Source organism: Patagioenas fasciata, chromosome 8 (assembly GCF_037038585.1).
Source record: "Patagioenas fasciata isolate bPatFas1 chromosome 8, bPatFas1.hap1, whole genome shotgun sequence".
NCBI lineage: Eukaryota > Metazoa > Chordata > Aves > Columbiformes > Columbidae > Patagioenas > Patagioenas fasciata.
In genome coordinates, this window is record NC_092527.1 from 36,529,167 (window position 1) to 36,552,132 (window position 22,966).

Sequence of the window (22,966 nt, forward strand, 5' to 3'; positions counted from 1 at the left end):
TTTCATGGCTGTAGCTTATCACTCTTTATGTTCATTGGCTCGCTACTCCATTGACTCCTTAAAAAGCTTGAAAAGTTTTTAAGAAAATAAAAAGTCTTGCTCTCGCCAAACAACTTTGAGAGACTCGGTGGGAGTTTTCAAAGGTATAAGGAAAATGCCCAATTTGCATTTTATGTCTCAGGGATTTGTGAGATTAACTTCCTTATTTAGTTTTGAAAATCCTGCCCTGAAGACTCAGGGTCACAATTCAGTGTGAGGAAGAGGAGGGAGGTCACAGATTGCTGTGTGCAGCGTTGTACCCGTATTGTCGGAGTGGCCACGTACCCTGCGGTGGCTGTTAGAACAGGTCTCGCAGAATCACCCTGCTCCTGAAGCCAAGGAGGAAAATGCTTCACAGGCAGCTGGGTATTTTGTTCCCAAACCCTTGATTGAGACTGGTCACCTAATGAATGTGGAGCTTTGTCCTCCCTATTTAACCAAACTGTGGATGTGCTTATAAATAGCTAATTTTTTTCATGTGTTGGACATGGGTGACTCTCTTGCCAACCTACACCTATAAGCTATCCCCATAGCCTGAAGTTATGTATTTTTTGACCTACTTAATGAGTAAAAAAGATGGTGGCTCTAAGAAGGAAGCCCATACTTCCAACCTGCTCATGAAAAGCTACTTGTGAGAATAAGGTTTTCAGGAAGGGAAGGGGGGGATAAAGACTTAACTCTTCCAAATGGGTTTACAAAGAGATACAGTGCACCATATTATCTAACAACGCTCTGCCTTTTCAGTCAGGGAGACAGACATTAAGGTGCATTAGTCCTATCATTTGTGTGTCTGTAAATATCAATAAAGTATGTTATTTGGCATTCACATTTACACAATGAAGGACGGGGACTATCCTTTTCAGGAAATTTCACAGCGCCATTCACAAACAAAAGCTCAGTAATTTAATCTTTCAAAAGCTCAATAATGCTAAGTTCAAAATTGCAGGTTTTAAACTAATGTACCTGATAAGTAATGATGACAGAATTTAAAAGGTCCATTATTTGGTAATCTAATATTCCCAATCCCAGTTATCTGTCAAAGAGAATACTCTCCCTTAAACAGCCCTAATGTGTTCGCATCTACATTAATCTCTTAGGGAGAAAAGAAGCTTTCTTTACGGGCTTTATCTGTTTCCAAATGTCTGACTCCACAAGGAGCCATTTCGCACTGCTGATGAAGCTATGTAAATGACTCAAATGTCTTTGTACCGTAGGTGCGATTTCTTACGGGTACACGCGATACCGCATTACCGAGAGGCACTCCCTGCCCAGCCAGCCCTCGGTGTTCCTTTACATGCTGTGCCTGGTGCCTTTGAATCCTCTGCTGCTTCTCCACTCCAAAACAAACATCTTGCTCACGGGTTTGCTCCTCACCTGCTTTCCTCGCGTGTTATGCTGCTTTTCTGCCCGGCACAACTCTCTTCTGCTATTGTGTCATCTCCCGTCTGTACTCCAAAGAGTCCCGAGGCCATGCTGCCAGTGTGACAAGATTCAAAGAATTGTGCCTCTGCTTTCTAGGAAATTATATAGGATAATATACAAGAGAGTTAGGATGAGGTATGAGTTAGGATGAGGAACACCACAACTGCCCGTGGACTCTGAATTCAGGCAGAGCTGCATAGGGTGGCACAGGGAAATGGGGTCTCTGTATGTTTTCCTTGGTCTTGCAGGCAGGATAATTTCTCAGCTTGCAGCTCTGCTTTTTAAATCTCATTATTAGAGAAGGCTTTGGCCTCAAGTAAGCCTGAGTCTGCCCTGCTCCGTTCTAAATTCAGGCTGATACAGGTCTATTTAAAGTGTGTGTGCACTAAAGGTAATCATGACTTCAGGAACATTGTACTTTTTCCTGGTTGAATTTTTCAAATGCTCATCCGAGTAGAACATACGTAACTACTCACAGAGTTCTTTACATTTCCTATGTGTTACTCTGTCTTGATTTTCAGAACTTAATGACAGACACCACAAAGACACCAAGAAGGAAACTTTTCTGAATCATTAAGTATATTGATATAAAAGCATCATTTGTAATGCTGCCTAGAGCAGTGAAACAATGCAATTTCTCTCTGGATCCTATGGAGCAGCATGTAAATAATGCTGTAAAAGCATTCTGAAAGTGGTGTTGACTCAAAGTTTTTTGTAAAATTCAAAGAAAAGGATAAATGGTCATAATTATGGTATTGAGAAAATGTGGTTGTTTAAAATGTCTGCAGGTTTGGGAAAGTAGCTGAGTGGAAACTGCCTTTTTACAAAAACAGTCCTATCCTGAGTCAGGAAAGAAAGTCTCATGTTCACATGTGAAAGCAGCTCTGTTTAAATTTAAAGAGTGAAACGAAAGGTCCAGTTCAAGGTATAGTGGCTATCTGTGCTTAACGAACTTACTGCTATGAATCAAGCAAGAGTGTATATTAAGGAATTCTTAAAATTATTAAAAAATACTAAGTTGCACATTAAAATGGTTAAAATAATATGTCATATTTTTATGAATGTAGTGTCTGAAATAGATTGACATGGTACACTTGTGTGTGTAAAACCCGCCAGGACCATTAATTTCAAGGCGTGCTTTTGCAGCTTTGGGGATTTTTTTTGTTATCCTTGGAGAAAAGGGAGAAAAAATGAAACTCCAACTAAGCATTCAGAACAGTATAACCTTAGGAGAATGGCATATAACATATATCCCCAGGAAAGCTGAGAGTTGTCTCTGCCTGGCTCACACACAGAAAAACTATTGAGGTCAGTTCTGCGGTGGGACAGCAACAAAAGTGACCTCTTAGAGCAGACGGGTGACAATAGCCGGTCACACACGGCTGGTTCGGAACAAGGTGCCAGCGCTGCGCCGAGAGCAGAGCTCGGGGAGCTGCGGCTCCTCTGCTGGGGACGCTGCCCCTGCAAACTGGGTCTAGCAATCCAGTAAATACCAGCTGGTCCAAGAACGGAGTTTATTTCAATTAGGAAAATTATCACGATGGGGAAATTAACACAGCTGTTTGTGTGACTCTCTTGAAGCTAAATTTGCTGCCGAAAGCAAATGCCTCCATAGACTGAGCCATCCATTCACTACCTGGCTTGAGCCTAACAAGCCAGCTCTAGGAAAGCTCTTAAGCAAGTGTTTAAATCCACATTCATATTTTAGTGTTTTGTTGAATCATTGCAAGGGGAGCATGATATTAGCATGACATTTGTAACCCTTGTGGAAATACTCAACCTATGCATGTCTGCTGTCCCCACTGTCTGCTGCAACTGCCTGGGCAAAAGGCACAAACAGAAATTAAGACGTTTACTGTCTCCCTAGTAGCATTTTACTCCTGTTTTTCCTCTCTGGAAACCCACAGGGAAAGCTGGCCCTTTTCATCCCGTTTGGAACATTAGGACTTTATTTGGCGATGTTTTGAAAAGGTTTTGAAAGATTGCAATACATTTTTCTCGCAGCTCTATGATTCAGAGCGATCGTCACTTTCACCCAAGTCATCCCAGTACCACACATTACGTGGGAAGATCAAATCCTGTGTCTGTGCCACTGGACTAGGAGAACGTGCAGAATATTCTTTGTGTTTCGCTGTTTTACTGTGGCTCTTCAAAACCCGGGAGTGCTCGGTTCTCACCTGATATATTGTATCTGGTTGCCACAGATAAATTGATCTTTATCTGCATAAAGAGATCTTTTGCTCACATGAAAACATCTTCCCAGATGATGCTTAAACAACTGCATATTGAAGAGCCTTTGCAATATCAGTAATTAAAAGTAAAGGGGTCGGAGGGTTTGTTAGGTGCTTTCTGTATTTCTAGGTAATTCCCTTTCAATTCCAAACACCACCTAACAATTAATTTCTTCCTTTAATTACTTCTTTAGTATCTCCGCTTCTCCTTTCTTTCATTGTTTCACTGCTCCTTTGGGTGCATTTAATAAGCTCTTTTCAATATGTTTGTTTTGTTTCATTCTGATACTAGATATCAGACTTAGTGCCAGTTTAGTTCAGCTGGTCGTCAACTTAAGCACACAAATGTTTTCATTTTTTGGGCTGGTCTTTCTGTCCTTCTAACAGATGACAGTCAGTATCCACAGCTCAATCAAAAATCTGTTCCAGGCCTGCCTTTAAAAGTCTGGATTTCTCCTCAGGCTTGTGGATTTCCCCCCTTCCTTTCTTTTTCCCTTTGAATTTGCTCTACAGGTCTTTAGCTCCAGCTAGTGGCTTACTCCAAAATGCAAATTTTGTCCAATACCTTAAAGGAAAGCAGAAAGGTGGGTTTTGTTGTAATTCTTACAGTGTTCTGAAGTGCATGTTGAGAGGGAGAATTATTTAGAGGGGTTAGTCATTTCTGGCTAATTTGAGTTGACCCACAAATTATTTAAAATGTAGTAAGTACAATTCTTTTTCTTATTACAATCTCCTTTGTTATCATATTGGGCCAAATTCTGCCCTCAAGTGTAGACTTGTATAGCTCTTCTGGACTTCAAAGGGAGCTACATGTCTTAAAGCAAAAATAACAGAGGTTTTATCAAATGCAAAGCTTTACCTTAGCTCCTAGTTTGACTCTGCACCCTTCTTCTTGAGAACTGGTGTAGCCTTTGTACAATGTGCAAAAACAAAACTAGAAAGCTTTCATTGTTAAGTAGGGTTTGAGGATTGCTGCCACTGTTGGTGGGACCCCTTTTCCCTCGGGACTTTGTAGCACATGTGGATCTCTCCTATGTCTGGGACCCCCTGCTCAGGCTGGTGACAGAAGAACCCCTTGTATGACCCCCGTGGCAAATTGTCCCCTGGAAGAGCACAAGAGGGAAGCCTTTGGTCCATCCACTGGGAAGAGGGGTGAGTGTTGTTGCTTAGAATCTCCCTTGGGTGAATCTGGACCGTGGTTCTGCAGATGCAGCCGTGTCCTGCTTTGGTAAAGCTGCAGTCACAGGCAGGGAGTCTTTGGGAGAATCTGAAGCCTGGGGTGGAGGGAAGGAAGTTGGTTCCCTGTGAGGAGGGAAATAAGTTTTTCTGGTGACAAATGATTGTGTCTTAATTCAATTAATTCACACAGACTTCCCTAACCTTCAGAACGTTAATTTTAAATGGTAAAAACAAAATGCAGTTTAAATTCATAGAATCCCACGTATCACTTTCTCCTCGGCTTTCAGCTGGAATTTTCATTGCAAGTGTAGGTAAAATAGGTATAATTTAAAACTCTTTTCCTTCCCTCACCCCCCAGAGAAGCATGTCTATCCATACTCTGCAGAATGAAAGCTCATGGGCAGACACAAGTCGAGCTTTGTTGTGTGACTCGGCGTTGGCACCAATACAGATATGGCTGCCTTGGCAGCACTGGAGGAAACCCATTTGAATTCTACAATCCTCTTGTTTAAACCCGAAGACTCAAATGTCTGTTGTTTGTTCAAAGACTTTTATTGTTTCCATTTCATTACTTGGTGAACTGGATACTGGGACAGGTGCGTCTGCAGTCTGTTCATATTGACTGTCCATCTAAGATACCAGATAACATGATAATGCATTCCTGGGTTTCACAAACTTTGTCACTTCTGCCATAAAACCCTGGCACCCAGTGTAAATAAATATATATGGAATATAGTAAATTCAACCCAGGTCTCTCTCCAAGGGCAGTAATCTGTTCCTGAAGGCCTAACCTGCCTCATCAGTCAGAAATTGTGCTGGTCCTACACTATTGATTCAATCCTTTCCCGAAGGTGAGAAAAGCACCAGAGTACATTAAGAGATTTTCTGTCAACATCTCAAATGCAGCTTTTGCCGTATCTGAAGCCTGCAAACTAAATGACATATATACAGTGCTATGCCAAGAATACCTGTATGTGTTCTGCTGTGATACAGATACAGCTGTATCTCTGCTTTGTCTGTTTATATACCTATGCGCAAACTCACGTATACACACAATTTATGTGTGTGTATATATATTTCTGTAAAAAAGTATGCATCCACACACAGTCTCCTACGGGTTTGTTGGATTCCTTATCTCTTCCAAACACTTTCGTTTATTTCCAATATAAATGTTCAGAGAGTGGCAGAACAAGTAGAATTGTTAAGCGCTTCCCAAGGTTCTGTTGTCAGCGAGTGCAATGTTATACCAAGGCAAAATAAATAACATATTAGTGCTGTAATTTTCTACCGAGTCCACCAACAACACACTTGGGACCCACGCATAAGTCTATTGATCCACTAGGTCAAGGACCTTAAAATATTTGAAATTGTTCTTTAGAAAAATGAAATAGCCCACACTTTTTTGAATTACTGTGGTCTTTCAAAGTCCATATAAAGTCTTACGCAAGGAGACAAAGCTATTTTACCAGGCAGGCAGATATTCCAAATTACTGGTTCTTAACAAGCATGGTAATACATCAGTCAAAAGCAATAAATTTAAACTTAATGAAATCTCAATTTGCCTACAGTGCATTTCACTTTGACATTTTCTACATTGCCACGGTGCTTTGATAAAGTTTTTTAAAATGCAAAGAAAGTGTCTGTAAGGCTAAAGAGCAGACTTGGTGCCATTGTGCCCAATGGAACATTACAGTACTTAAGTTCCATCACTATATGCCCTGTGGCAGACTAAGCCTGAGTGCTAACATAGGTTCAGTTTTCATTATCATCATGTGATTATCCATTTTACTGCATTTAACTGATAATACAACTACCAGCTCACCTTAAAAGAATTAGCTTGGAGGTTTCATTGCTTTCCAAATGGAATTCATTTGACAAACAAATGACAATTAGCCCAGTCTCCCTGTTCTGTGTCAGGATGGTTTTTGATTGAACCTAGACCAATTTACAATTTTTAAATTAGTTTAGACATTTACATTTAAAATGTCTAGAGGAAATTAGCCTTGGGACATCTAACAGCCAAAATGCTTTTTGAAGTTGATTATTATTTGATCTAGTACCCTCTACCTGTACATTTTGTTCTGACTTCAAAGTTTTGGAATGAAAATGCCACCTACACCTCAAAGCGTAGGGAAAAACTTAAAAGCAGTTTTACTCATTATGTTATGCAAAGAAACCTATATTTTAATATTCGTTTAATATGGTTAGTTAGCTTTAATGACACCAGTTTGACAGTGTCATAGTTTTCGAATATAAGACATTGATTGAAGTTTCCTGTGCTTGCTGGCGTTTTTTTGTAGAACGAAAGAATATCTTTTGAAGGTGAGATTCATATGCCCCACACTTCCATTCTGCCACAGATAGAAATGTAATCATTTACAGATTAATGCATGTCTTTGTACAGAGTCAAAAATACGTTGTCATTTCTATATTATTCTGTGTATCAAAATCTTTATTGATGTTTGTTTTCCTGCATACCGAATTTGTCCAACTATATTTATATTGGTCTTATAGCAGGAGGGTCTCCCTATGAAAAAAGGGTTGTCAGTAATTCCATTATATATATGTGGGCTCAGATAACACAGCCGTGAAAATTGGGCTGAAATCAGGCACATGGTATCTCAGCCTTGAGGTAATTTGGATCATACTATTTTTATTTTGTGTTATTAATTTATGCATTTTTGTAAAGTTAGAAAAAATAAGTGCTGTTGCTTTTCTGGGATTTGAGTCCTTAAAGCTCCATTCAGTGCCTATGAGAGGCTTATAACTTTCAGAAATACGTCTGTTTTATTTTAACAAAATCACTGTTTGGCTTTCAAGCAGTATTTTCAAAAATGTTTCATGACTTTCTGATGGATGTACTTTGTATGAGCATACAATGTTATCCACAAAGTATGCTCTTCTATCGTGAATAAATATAATTTTCTTGTAAGAGGCCATACAAATCCTACTCAACAGGGTTTTATGCTTCTGAGGCCTTAAGTGTCCAAATACAGCTGAAAGCAAATGAGATTTTGGGACATGCTCTGTTGGAAACCTAGGTCTGGACCAGCAGCACTAGTGTTTTCTCATCCCATGGTTAAGTTTGCAGATTCATAGGAACCAAATTTTCTTTAGGAGTGAAGCAATCTCGTATCATCCTACCTCTATTGCCTAATTTTCAAGTAATGCCAAGTCCTGTGGGTGTCTTTGTGATATCTTGTTACCGGCGTTCAAAAAATTCTGCTTTATCATATGCACACAATACTCATTTTTGCTGGTCCTCAGCTGATGTTCAGGCTCAGCTGGGATCCGTAGGTTAGGTGTTTCTCCACATTTGTCATCTGAGAGCACTGACTCAGTAGCCTGGAATGTCAAGCCAGCTCCATACAAATGCACCAGGGGCTGTTGGTTTTAGAAGGAACAAGATGATGATAACACCCTACTCTTACCAGCTTAGAGCAGCCTCCACAAAATAAGGTGATGAGGGCATCATCTTCTTTGACAATCATGGCAAAGTGCCCTTCCCCTTGGCACAGCAAAGAATTTAGGATAAATTTGCCTCTTTTGCTGAGTCTGGAGGCTCCCAACTTGGCTTGCTGGTTTTTTGCATTCCCTCCACAAGGTGTGTAATTCTGCTTCTGCTTTGGATGTGAAGCCTAAATGCCTAGTTGAGATTTCCAAATTTTGCTCTGAGGGCTCAGTGATTAAGAAATAAGTGCATGAGCCTTAGACAATTTGGTAACTTTTGGCCTCAAATCTTAGTCTTCCATGAGTTAGTCCATGAAGAGGACAAAATCTTTGGCCTGAAACATTTCCTTGAGTGAAGATTTCTTAGAAATAGAGAAAATTCAGATCGGATAATGACTTGGGAAGAACCCTTGGGCAGACTGTCAGACCAGCAATGTGAGCAAATTTCGGCAGATCCAGGTCTGTCTCAAAATGGATCATTACTAGCAGTTCAAAGTGATGCTGCCACAGTCTTTCAGAAAGAGTTACTTATATATTTTCTATGTCTGCTCTACTCTAAACTACGTGCAAGTGCAAGAAATGCTCTTGAAGTGTGCTTGTTGACCAAAGGAACATCTCATGGAGGGATGGAGGTCAGAGACCAAGCCTCCTGGGAAATATTTAGCTGTTAAATTCAAAATCTGTAATTTTCTACAGCCTAAAACCACATCTTTAGGAGTAGATACTAAAAGTCTCAAGTATGCAAGTGTGAGTCTCTATAAGGAGGGGTGGAAGTGCAGTGGGTAGACTGAGGCAATGGAAAACCAGAGTGATTGATCCCTCCATTATCATCATTTAGAAAAATACTTGTTTTTCATTCCAACTAAGAGAAAAACAGTTGGGTTTCTCACTTGGGAAACTTTTTTGCTTGTAATAAGTGTAATGAATTCTGATAAATTTTAATTTCTTCTCATCGACTCAGATAATTTAAGTCTGGTTTTCAGTTTGGCTTTTGTTGGCATGAAAATATGGATGCGAGGAAATGTCATGCGTGGTAGGGTTCCTTTTCTGGCAGCTATAGGACGTAGCCACCTGAGCATGAAATACTCTGTGTCTTCAGGGATTCCTGCGCTCATTGCTCACCCGTGTGATACAGGTATTTGGAGCATGAAGGAATGAGAAGCGAGGGAGAAGCTGAAGATATTTAGATCTAAATGTGCTGCTGTAGAAAGAAAAGGCAGTATTTTTAGAGGAAAAAAATGTTGGACACCCAAAGCATGTAGCTCATTGACTTCCATGCTCAAAGGCATCTTTTTCTCCAGCTCCCTGTATCAACGTGACCTCACGCAAGAGCACACACCTTGCAGAGAAGGGAAAGAGCAGGATGACTTGATACTTCTAGAAAAAGTTGGGTTCCATTTATTATTTATAAATTTCATTTTGTACATATCTTTAGGGACATTAAGAGATTAGTAGTCATGCAGTTTGTTCTGAGCATTAATGCTAATCCTCAAAGATAGGTGAAGGGTAATTTCATTAGTTTTTATAAAGGTTCGGAATAAAACCGACCATTCAGGCAACAGTTTGAAAGGAGACGTTTAGTGCTGTGCTCTCTGCTCTCCCAGCAGGCTCTGCCTCTCACAGGGATGTGTCAGCACAGACTGGCATCTCAGCAACCAGGGTACATTCCTCAGACATCGTTTTATGTAAAATAGGTGGGTCCCTCTTTCCTAAATATGTCATATAAAATCATTGTCTCTGGCATGACATATAGTCATGCGGGAAGGGAAGCTAATCTAGGAAATAAAGGGATACAGACTATTGATGCCAAAATCAGCAATTACATTGTATGAGATCTCATGAATAATTCCTGAGATGTGATTTAACATTAATCTGAGTGTTTAGTACAAAGCTGGGCCGACACCAATAAAATGCTGACTGATTTGTTTTAAAATAGTGCTCCTTCAGGCTTCACTACACTGCTTTGAAATGAACGCTTTCAGGTAATACCTCAACCTTGCCTCTGTAAAACACAGACACACACACTCAGTGACTGCACACTCGAACTCCGCTGTTATTTTTTTCCCTTCATTTTGAGCTGAAACCTTTTCCAAGCACAGTGTTTAATACTAACCAGGATTTAGGCAAGTGGGCTTCATAACTCAGGGCTTTTCCTCCCAGGGAAAACCTTACCAAAACAAGACTTTGTAGTACTGGATGGTGGTATTTGCTACATACTACATACATGTATTTCAGGTGCAAAGAGGAGACTCTGTGTGGTGAAACAAGAAGGAAATTACCCAACCAAACATTTGTGTGTTACAACTGGTTCTGCATCATTAAGTAATGCTGCTTCCCAATGAACATCAAAGGACAATAAACAAATAGGTGAGTGAAAAGGTGGTGACCGTCTCGGGAGACACCATACATTGATTCTGAAGCGCTGCCACCTTTGCCCAGGGAATGCTGGACTTACAAGCATCTCCCATCTCTCTCACAGCCTCTCGCTTAATAATGGTAGAGCACTAACTGAACAGGTTTGACTCATCCATTAGTACAGCATGTCTGTTCAACAGACACCCTCAACCTGGAGTGCTCATGTGTATCTCCTATGTGCTCTTTTTTGGGAGTTAGGGCAAAGGGTTGTTCTGTACAGAGCCAGAGCTGGTGTTAGGGTGGTTGTTCTGCAGTGACTACAGAGCGGTCGTGTAGTGTGAGTCTGTCCAGAAGAAATCACTGGTATATGCCTTTCCTAAACATTTAAGTGAAAAATGCTCTCTTCCAAACACCTATTTCAAAACAGCAACCATTTCTGCACAACTCAGCAATCTCAATGATAAGTGACACTACCTCAGTCTTACCTTTTGCATACCTGCTTGCTATCAAGTGCAATTTGTACAGCAAAAGGAATTAGGCTGTGTAAGGAGTGTATATTCTCCATGGCTATGTTGGATTGTTCCAGAAATGATACACTTAATGTGTAGCTGTATGTCCTATATAGCTATATTAATCAGGAAAACTTCAATAGTAATATATTAGGCTGCTTGAGGAGAATGTTGAATCTTCAGTATCAAAGGTGTTGGTTTGTTTTGTTTTGTTTTTCACAAAACCAAGCAAGGCAAGTGTCTCTGTGGTCTGGTTTCTGTTCATTTCTGCACTCTGATAGCACTACATCTCATGAAGTTCCTCAGTGTGGAGATCAGGAATCACCAAATCAGCCCTGACACTACCAGCTGTGTGAATGCAGTGGAATTGGAAAATACCAAGGAGAGCTGCAGTCTTCTGATATCAAAAGGAGATATTTTTTACAAATGATCTAATGAATGCTTTCATATTACAGTGTTTTATATTGTCTGACACTTAAAAAATAACCCAGTGTCAATGCTAAAACAATTTTGCCTTGAATAGACTACACAAAAGATGACACTCTTTACAAAGAGGGAGATTTCCAACTAAAATGCTCTTTCCAGCACTGTGCACCAGCAAGTGTGGGTGGTTTGTCTGTTTTTTGTCTTCTGATTCTAATTGAGCCCAAGAATAAATAACAGTAAGGAGCAGGATCTTTGTCGGAACGTTTTGTTTCTTCTTCATATATTTATTTACAGAACTGCCTGGACATGAACGAGTACCTTGGAACTAATAGTGTGTGGAGGTAATAATTCAGTTTCCCCATTCTCAATATCAATATTTATGTAGAATGCACAGTGGTTTGCATTTCTATTGATATACTAACCTATTCTGTTTTGTCTGATCACCACAGCAGGAGGGAAGGACAATAAAATGAAGCAGGAATATAAAACAATCTGCTATCTGAAGAGCCTGAAGACTGAGGATCTCTCTAAATGGGGTAGGAGAGGAACCATTTCCATTGTTATTCCATTATTAGTGCTGGGATATTCCCAAATGCAGGTTGTGACACTCTCAAGAGCTCCATCATATGTGTTGACCAAGCTGGATGCTGGACCAGCAGAGATGAATCTCCTTTGAGGCACCTGCCAGTATTTTTTATTGGCAAATGAGAGCTTGGGAGAAGATGGCTTAGCAGTGGGCATGTTCATTATATGGATGGGTTTGAAAGTAATTACCCTTCTTGAGGATAATCCAACTATTGGGCGGGGACTAGAGTTAATGGGATTTTAAGGTCTTTTCAGAGCTGTTTGGTGGACTAGTTCTCAAGATCCCTCCCTGTCTTTTTATATAAATATTTGTTACTATTATTATTTTCCCGATTCTTGACTCATGCTCTAAAGCACCCTCAGGACTACTCCAAGTTTTATCACTTGATAAAATTCCTTGAAGTTCTGTTACATTAGAAGTGTCATAATAAAGAATATCCCAAATATATCACCTATTACCAGTGGCATAACCTGGGATTTGGGAATATCCCAGCACTAATAATTATACAGTGTGATCCTCACAGATACGCAAGGACAAGCTGTCTAATCCAGGGGAGGAAGGAGAAAAGCATACAGTTGTCAATACTTAGGCTTAAAATTCTTTATACATTTAAAGTGTGTAGTTGAAATATAGTTACTTGAGTAAATGCAGCGACTGTTACCCAGGGAAAAGTTTAGACATTAAAATTAATGAACAAATGTATGTTTGTAGTTTGCAAAATGAAAGAATATATAGTGTCGGAAGAGGTTTTATCTTCTGTATATATATTTTTTAAAATGTAATAAATACAAAGCAAATAGCATTGGTTTGTCCAAGGGAATATTGAAATCCATTAGGAATGCACTTGGAGTAATCTGATTCAACAAGTCAGTATATTTCTCTCAAAAACGCAATATCGGTACTACATTGTGCAAGATGAAGGTTAGATTACATTTCTTGCCAGTGCAATAATTCCCACATCATAAATTCTGATGAAATTATATCAATATATAAAGCAAATGGATGTCTGACCCACCATCGTTTTCTAGTTCTCAGATGTAGAAGCTGACATACAAGTAAATCCCCAGCTGCTTTGTGCAATACTATTACAGCAGAGCCATTGCCTGGGAACTGTTATTAGCTATCCTGACCAGAAGCGGCTGTTGGAGTTTGTGGTTTCTGCTCTGAATATTAAACTTTGGCATACAAGAGTCCTTATTGTGGGGAGCACTTGGAAATGGTAATACTAAATTGCTTTATATTTGCAGGATTTGATTGCCTCAGATGATACAGGTCTAGCTGGTGGGCCTCTCTTACTGCTTGTATTTCCAGATTATAAGTCATTCCTTTGACAGGGTATCTGCCATAACCAGTTCTCGGTTTCCGCAGTATCCTTCTCTGTATTACAGCTGGCAACAAGTCTTCTGGGCTGTGCACTTTTTGCATAACTTACAAGAAAAAGGGAAAATTGAAGCTCTTACATATATACTAATTTTTACATCAAATATCAGTGAATATGTGAAACTAATTTATGGGGTACAGGTTTGGAAAAAGTGTGTGATATTCTCCCAGTTACGCTACATTTTGTGATCAAGGTCCAGTGTTAATGACTGAACTTGAAGAACCTTGTAAATGGCCAAAAATGCTTAGGGTAAACCAAACCCGACATATGATTATTAGTGTTGCTCTTGACATCATAAAGCCTTTTAGATGAATAACAGCTTATAAATTGGTCTTATAGGTTAGTGTGGGGTAAAGAGTTTGGGCAGTGATTAAAGTCTGTGACAGAAAGAGTTACATTAATTTAGGATATTCTGTTAAAGCAGTATAACAATATCCTTAGAAATGGAGGGGAAAATCATTAGAGTTATGCTTCTGTGGTCCTTGAAAATGGTGATGTTAAATTGGAAAAAATAATCAAAAAGCATTATTGTTCATGATCTTACAGTTAAAATTTAGACTATAAACTATTAAATACAATTTCACAGTTTTTAATCATTGTTCATGCAGTGTCTTGGATAACTCTGTGCTGTCTCTATGTGGCTTTGTGAGATGATGTTTAACCCACTATCATATGAAAATGCCTGAATAGGTCTTTAAGAATATGTACGAGATTTTGAAACTTCCCAAAGTTCTGTGGGTTTTTTTGGTGTGGGTATTGTTGGTTTTTTGTTTGTTTGGGGTCTTTTTTTGGTGTTTTTTTTGTGTTGTTTTGGTTTTCTTTTCTTAAATACTTCTCATTAACCTGTCATTTCAGCCTATTTCAGGAAGTTCCTGAACACCAAATTATTTATTATGTCAGAAATATCCTAATTGCTTTCCAGGAAGACACAGTATCAATGATAAAACATTAAACAGAGAAGTATTTAGGTGTAAAATAGACAAGTAATGTTAAACACAAAGATTTTAGTGACATTTTCAAACTTGGGTTTTTTTGTCCCAAGTATTTCCAGTGAAAATAGAGGGGATTTTTTCAATGAAAAACATGTTTCAGGTAGTATTTTTGCTTTTCAAAAATTGTGTATGAAATTAGGAAAATAGTTTTAAATTATAAAGAGAACTTTTTTACAAGAAAAACTTTGCATTTTATTTGAGAACTGAACTGAAATTATTTTTCTATGAAAATGTTTGCTTTTAAGGAGAAAACATGCTATTGTCAAAATCATACTTTGAAGAAAATCAAACATTGTTTAGCCCTATATAAAATAAAACATCAGTGTTTTCTACTTGCAAATAATCATTTACCTTCAAAGAAAGATGAAAATCTATTTGAAATACATTGTGTCCTAGAGCATTCAAGTGCAGCCACAGTTGGGATCTGACTCTTCAGAGATTTTTCCCTATGTGCTGATTCTGTGCTGGAAAAAGCGAGGAGGGAGAAATCACTCATCCGCACACCCCATAATTCAGCACACAAACCCCGGTACTCTCTTCCCAAATCTCAGCGAAGATTTAACAGTGAAATACTGTAGCAAGGTCTCATGTTACCAGGATTTATTGTTTTCCAAAATATACCACAGAGCATTGACCAGAATGCCAAGAAGTTCAATTAGAAATAGGAGAAAGAAAAGTACACCTGTTAGTTTTGAGGAAAAGCAGATTTGGGGATTCAATTGGCTTTTCAGTGTGCTTATGTCTCGGGCAATTCTGGAATTCCCCTCTGCTCTTTAATATATGATGTTGACCCAAGACAAGTTAATGTTATATTGATATCAGAAAGCTCAAGCTGGTGCTGATTTTGACAACGTGATAAAGGGCTCGCTAAGCGTGAGCAGTTTGTGGAGGAGGTTTTCTCATGTGCTGGGGCTGTGCTTGTCCATCTCCTACATCTGGGAGACGTATCTCAGTATGTCACCTACTTCTTTTCACAAAATAGTATGTGCCTGATCTTGCAACAATTGCTGGTATAAATTTGTACCCGTGTCTAATGCAGGACCATTTGATCAGTGAACGCTGTTTGCCTGGGTCCCAGCAAGGCCACTGTTTCACCCTGAAGCTCATCCCTGTGCAGCAGGTCGGCGTTAGGGCCAGCGCTAATTCCTGCATCAGTCTTCAGCTTGTGCTGGTGTCGCACGTTGCTGGTGCTCAGCACAGACCTGTGCTGTGCCTAAAGCTGGGAGCCTCTCCTTACCTGACTTCTGATCCATCGCATTGATCAGCACAGGTCAGGATATTACTTACCTTCATTTCAGTTGCCCAGCACAAAATTCCTGCTGGTTTGGACACTCCAGACAAGCCAAAAGCTGCTACCTTGCCCTCCATTGATCAGCAAAGTTGCATCTGGCCCTCACTTTTATTTGGGGGAAAGCTGAAATTTGCCTATATCATCCACCTGAGAATTTACACGCTGCAACATCACTAACAGCTGTAGATAGAGACACAAAATTTTTTATGGTATGAGCATCATTATGTATCCTATGAGATGTGAATGCCATGCCGTATTAGACGAAGATTGCCTCGTTCATGAAAGAGTAAAGGGCTGTGGCAGTGTAGAGGTAAAATTACTTGTGGCAATTTCTTATCCAAATTGAGATTTTCCCTGGACTCCATGACCCAGCTGCTTGCTTATTCCATCACTGCTACAGATGTGAAGTGCACAGCGTAACAGTCTGCCTTATATAAATGCTGCTTATTTTCCAAAAGCTGGGTATACAATGAACAATGTACATGGGCGGTGAGGTGGGCTTTGCTATTGCAGAATATTTGCTGAATCAATTTCTGCTGAGGCAGATGTATGCATATGAGTCATATATCAATTTATTTTGGATACTTTCTGGATTCACAGAACAACAATAAGAGATACCGAGAGAGAATCTAGGTTATCTTAAGAGTCAGGAATAATAACACTGGATGTGATACTACAGCTAAATATGACTGTAGCAGCTACTGCTTTTTTTATCAATTACCCAAAAATCTTCTCACATGAGGATGTGGGCTTGGGAGATAACGAAGAATACATGTAGCCCCCTAACACATTTATTGGAGACCTTTAAATCAATGCCTGGTGAGAAATCCCATCCCAGCCTAGGAAGCAGAGGAAAACATATAGAAGTTTAAATTCCTTGGTCATTTGGGAGAACATACATGATTTCCTCAAGGAAAGCAAAAGTAAAAGTGGACAGGGACTGTGCTGCAAACAAAAGCATAAGCCCTTTTGGAGTTGGTCACCAGTTTCAACCAGTTTCTTTGTCTGAAAAACAGAGCTACATGGATAAAAGACTGCCTGTCTGTTGAAGGTATTCCTGTCTTTCTTCGTAGGCTGTCACTGGAGATACACGTGCCAGGAAGTTAAAAATACCCACTGAAAAGCCTTTTTGATTTTTCAAATCCTGTCATTTTTCCTATAATTGAGTTGTTCTATCCCTGGACACAAAGCACTTTTTCCAAGAGCTTTGCCTCTTGTTTTGATGTTCTAGGAGCACACCAGTAGCTCTGGCAGGCATGGGAGGGCATGGAGAGTGCTCGTGTACACTCGGATCCTTGTATTTCGGTCAATCACCAGTCACAGCTGTGGTGAGTTGTCATTAGGTAAATTTGGCATGCCTGCACGGTCTGTGGCTTACTTTATAAGATGCATTGTTTTTAAATGCATGGGATGCTGCTTTTCAAGAGATCCTGGTGGTCTAGAGGAGCAGCCAACTTTGTCCTTTACATCTGGTTAAGTGGAAATAAAAAACGGTGTTTGTTCACAACAAATATAGGACATGAAAATGTTCCTGTGCCACATGACTTACAGTAATCTAATAATAAACCTTGTGGAAGATGTTAATATTGCAGGAATTTAATTTTGTTTATCCGGGGCAGAATATGCACTAATTGCCTGTTTAATCATGTTTATAATTAAACTCGTTATAACAATGATTCACGCGTCAGCTTCTCTAATTACACAGGCAGGACAGTATCATTTCCTCCTTTCAGTTCTCTCATTTAAGCTGGAGATGCTTGGTGTCACCTGCAGGCTTGTACTTCATGTGCGCTGATGAGTATGGGTGGTGTGAAAGCTGTTCTAGGAAAAAGGCTCTGCTGATCCACCTACTTGTTTCTTTGATTTGACTCTGCTTATTGGCTTATTGTAAAAAACATAAAATATATATATATAAAACTAATGTATTTACTCTTCCTATTTCTTTAAAGATTTCAGGCAGTGTAACTCCAGCCAGGAGTAACTGCATTCGACACAGCTCCTGACCTCAAACCTTTGCTGATGGGATGCAAAGCTGAGCTGCCCCTACTCTGTCTGGTTTGGGATTCAAACCATGAAGAGGGACAGGGGCTGAGGACTGAGGACATCTGAACACTATCACTGAGCTCTGTAGAGACCGAGGTGAGCTTTTTGCAGAGCATGTCAGAAAGGTGTCACATTGGGGGTGACAGGGACTTCTTGGCAAAATGGCTACACCTCAGTACTGAATGGACTGGGAGGGCCGACACTACATTTTGTTCTTGTTATATAGGATTACACGATTCATATCAAATATGAACATTGAGTCTTATTCTGGCTCCACTTTCAAGCATTTTGCAAATTAGTTCGGAATCATCCCCAACATACAAAACAGGAGGCTAAGGCTGAGTCAGGAAATACGCCCAGTCCAGAGTCAGAGAATGAGACAGCATTGAAAAGTAGTTCTCTGAGATCCACCATGCCCTTTATTCCCTGAGCAACACACTTGAAATAAGGATATCTTTTTATTATTTTTTTTAATTTTTAAACAGAGAAAATGGTGAAGAACCATGCAGTACCATGTAGTTTGTTCTTTCACTCAGCACAAGAGGTTCAGTTCTTGCAAGAGACAGGATACAATTTCTGGGGATGTATTATATATATGCATATGTATATATAGATACAGATAATATCATTAGTACTTCTGAAATATTACTTGCTCATCGTAGTTAAAATTCTGCAAGATAAACTAGGAAAACATCTTTTCAGCAGTGTAACCATACTGTCATAAAAATTCACAGCAGGCTGAAAATATCTCAGTCCAGGAGCTAATTACTTTAAAACATTTTTTTTTTTTTTCTGGAAAAATCTTGTTTTCCCCTTGAGGCGATGAATTAGAAAGTGTATCCTTGTTTAAGTCTCCACCCCCTCTTCCCTCATCTGCTGTAACTGAAAAACAGCCCTGTTATTTAGTTAAAACAATTGCAGACAAATTGAATCTGTAATGAGGATCAATTACTATTGGTATCTTGGAATGTTTTTACATAATTAACTACTGGGCTTTCCCAAGCAGGTCTCGCTGTGTAGGAATGAGAAATGAGGGTTTGAGTCGACACATGAGGCTGAGACAGTGCGGTGCAAAACACGGAGCCCTGTACGTGCTCTGAGTGCCTTTTTTCTCTGACTTACAGAAGTTCTCCAGCCCCCTCCTGGAGATCTGAACCCTTGTGCTGCAGACTGGGTGAGTCCATCAATCAGTGCTCAGAAAATTTTACATCTGTACAAGATACATTTGTAATTTAGATCTTGCAAAAGTATGACTGCATAACTTCAAACTCAGTTAGGGCATGAAGGAAACTTTTGTATCAAGACTGTGAGACATCTGTACCTGTGCAATGCTACCGCAGCTTTTTATTGCTTCAGCAGAGATGCAGCCAGGTGAGAACCCAGCTGCATTTCTCCTTGCTCAATGGTTTGAAGAAGCTGTGTCTCTACATTCAAATGCTGGAGACAATTACTTTTCTGGGTTTGGTTCAAAAGACAGCTGATGGACAACCAAATTAGCCTTTTGAAAACATCTTTGTCTAACTAAACTGGAGCATAACCTTAGAGTATCAAGCAAAGGGTTTTTACTGATAATTTTTGATTAATCAGTGTTACACTCCAACAATTTGTGCTATGGAAGCTGCCTGTGGCAGGATCCTGGGCTGTTAAATGCACAGGTTGCTGCAAGAGCAGCTCTCTGGGCCAGCCGTAAAAGCACCACATGAATTTTGATTGTACTGAGCCACCCCCTTTCCTCTGAAGAAGAGTCACCTTGAAGTTGTGGCCATTGGTGTCTTGGGCAGCGGACCCAAGCCCAGTAGCACAAGTCTGCTCAGTCCAATATTTGAACGTTAACTGCTCAGGACCGCGTAGCAAACCAGAGCACACAAGGGGATGCTGTGCTGCAAGTGATGCTGTGACACAAGTCAGGGTCGATCGCTTACTCAGGAAATCAGCTTGTCTTCTAGCATGCTGGGAGAAAAATGCTGAGCCTAAGATCAGAGCAGCAGGAAGCAACATTCAGAGCAGCATCTTAAAAATCTCTCTCTCCCAGGAAGCAGTGGTACCAGCTGAACACAGTTACACACACAGTCTTTGCTGGGACCAACGCACTGTTTGTCTTCTGTTTGGCCAGACCGAGTATCAGAGCATCATGCCCATTCTGCTATCTAGTGGCTACTCTTGTAAAATGCATCCAGTGCCATACAGTCTGAAAAAAAATTTTAAAAATCCTGCTTTTCCCCTCCTCCTTTATCGTATAACTTGTTCAATTATATTGTCTTTTCTTCTCTCGATTCCTATCTACAATTATACCTCCCCAAAGCAGCTATTGTATAACCTGTGGGTCTTGGATTAAGTTCACTAGTCTAGTTGACCCTCATCCTGACCTTCACTTAATTAAATACAGGATTAAGCCCCAGAAGTATGCAACTCCAATCTCAGGTTAAAGCAGAGGGAGTTCAGAGTGCTGGCAATGAACTGACTGATGTTCATGAATGAGCTCACCTGGCCTTGTAAAACAGCATAAAGTGCATGATCAAGCCTGTTGCTTTTGAAAAGGCGGTTGGCTTTAACTCTTTCGTGGCAAACCTTTCCCTCCCTGTGAACAGGGTGGTACAGAAGTGCAGTCAAACAGGACGGTGAGGGTTCACTCCTCCCTCAGACAAAAGCATCAGCCTCCACTAGATCCTGGAAATGATGGGGAAAACAAAGTATCATCAAAAGTTTTGAGAGAAGTTCAGTGTCAGAGATGCTGTTAGGGGTCCAGGTGCTATCCCAGCAACCTGGGGAGGTTTGCAATGGTGTTACTCAGCACATTGTTTTCTCCTCCAGTTTTCCGCTGCCAGGTCTCGGGACCAGGCACAGCAGATTATCAGCATTTCTTTGAAGCTTACATGGGAGTATGGATTATCACTTTTGCCGTCAGGAACACAGACCTGTTAAAGCTAAAATAAGTCATAAATCAGCATAAAAAGACACCATCTAATTATAAAAATGAGGTATGTGAAACATTTCTCTCTTCTGTAACCAAAAGAATGAGGATTCTTCTAAAAAAAAATAAAGTTTAACCTTGGAAAGGGAGCAGTCACATTTAACTGAAATAAAACAGAGGCAGCAGAACAAGAGCCCTGAGTGTGCCAGGACTCCCTGCATTTGTTTCTGAACCATACACCATCCTGTGTCATCTCTGATTGCATTAGGGTGCATTAGTTGTTGAGGTTGGAGCTGCGGGTGCAGTGGCTCGTGTTGGGTGTAGCTGACCTTTCCTCGAGCAGTTTGTATGCGTATTCCTCAAAGCTGTTTTCCAGAACCCAAGTTATCAGAACCAGCAGCTTTTCCTATATCTGGGTATTAAAGGGCAGAGAAACAACACAAAGCTGGGCCAAATCCTCAGGTGGTGCAAATCAAAGGAGAAAATGGGCCAACTCTGATTTCCACAAGCTGGCCTCCTAATTCAAGGCACTTGAAAACTGCCTGTTAAATTTCACAGAGCAAATCTAAAAAAACCTCATCCTTAACCAGGATGATATAGAAGTAACACACTGTACATTTCCCGTCATGTCAGGCCATAAATGGAAATTTTGAGAAAGAACATCGAATTATTCCTATTAAGGGACTTTTGGAGAGTAGTCTGTATATGACGTCAAATGTAATGGAGCTTTAAAGCTCAGGCTGGAAATCCTGCTATGTCGCAATAGTCAGAGCATGGGGATGAAATCTGGAAACAGTCAGGACATGAGGTCCCAGCCTTGTGTTTTAAACAAGTGGGTAGTTTTTACTAAAAATTGAATGTGCACTTAAGGATTTTGCACATTGAATGACTAAACTTCTCTCTATTCATTACTCCAAATGGAAATAAAGGGGGGAAACTGCCAAATAATGGAGGCTTATTGGACAGAAATGCATTCAGTGTGCATCGTCCGATACCTGGTTGCAGAGTCTCAGAGTAAGGACCAACTTCACATTTCTGTTTTTCTCCCCCGAGACAGCGTGAGGCAAATGCTGAGTTTCTAAATTACAAATTCCCTGAAAAATTGGCTGGTGCTTTTCTGAGTATCATGTTCCAATCTGTTCACCCCTGAACCAAACCCAGGCAATTGGCAGCATCTCCGAAGAAGACTCAGTGAATGCGCTGCCCAATGTAAGAAAAATTGCAAACACATTATTCAGGGTGTCTTGTATCACCTCTATACCGTGTATTGACATTTTCTTGACGCTGTCTGCTTTGCAAATGTCATGTCACACAGGATAAAATGAAGAACGGTACCAGGAAAACCAGGTAATCTGGCTGGGTCAGGGACTGAGCTCTCAGGAAACCCACAGGAGAAATCTCAGCCTGAACTTGGGCGGGGAATTAGCATTCAGGTACTTCAGGCTTTTAAATCCATTGCATTAGTTGAAGAGCATTTGTCTAAGATGTCCATTACTGGTGAGAAAGAGTTTGTTTGTTTTTAGAATCTGCTATAAATCTAGTGGGCTACTGAATCTCCCCAAACTCCATTTGACAGTATTATTTTTCCAGATTAATTTTTTTAAGAACAAAGGAGCTTGACACCCCATATAACGTGGAATAAAAACTTTGAAAATGAATAAAAAGCAACTCCGTGACTAATACATTCACTATGTGAAGGAGCAATGGCTTAGTGGATCTGCTATTTCATAGGCAAAAATGCAGAGATTGCCTCTTTTGTCAGTTCATAGATAAAATCCTATTCTTTGTAATCCCTGAAGAAACAAATCAAATACGCTCTGGCTGAGCTAACCATTTTCAATCCATCAAAGCAATCAAATTCTGTTTACCTGAATCAGAATGATTTCTAAAATGTTATTAAAAAGTAAAATGGAGTTTAACTATTCCAAAAAACTGAAAATGATGTGCAAACACAAAAGGGATAAGATTTCAGTAATTATGTAGACACAAAGTCGGTGCCATCATTTGTACCACAATACAATGTAGCTATGGCATATAAAGATAAAGCTTCCTTTGTCTAACATTACTGCTGCAAGTGATGCATAAACATAATTAATGTAAGAAGTCTTCAAAGGGGCGAATATTCATTTAGTCAGTTAGTTTTATTGCTCT

At 39.9% G+C, this 22,966-nt stretch overlaps 1 long non-coding RNA gene across 3 annotated transcripts in view; it reads left to right on the forward strand.

Moving 5' to 3' along the window:
• The window catches only part of LOC139828510 (uncharacterized), a 52,132-nt gene extending 29,166 nt beyond the window's left edge, over positions 1-22,966 (forward strand). The window contains exons 4-9 of one of the 3 annotated variants that reach the window (XR_011740190.1): positions 10,557-10,688; positions 11,906-11,952; positions 12,061-12,147; positions 17,811-18,000; positions 19,029-19,078; positions 20,716-22,966. This is a non-coding gene — a long non-coding RNA (uncharacterized lncRNA). Of the gene's footprint in view, positions 1-10,556; positions 10,689-11,905; positions 11,953-12,060; positions 12,148-17,810; positions 18,001-18,910; positions 18,978-19,028; positions 19,079-20,715 lie in introns of those variants that run through there. The other 2 variants (XR_011740191.1, XR_011740192.1) reach the window with 2 other exon arrangements.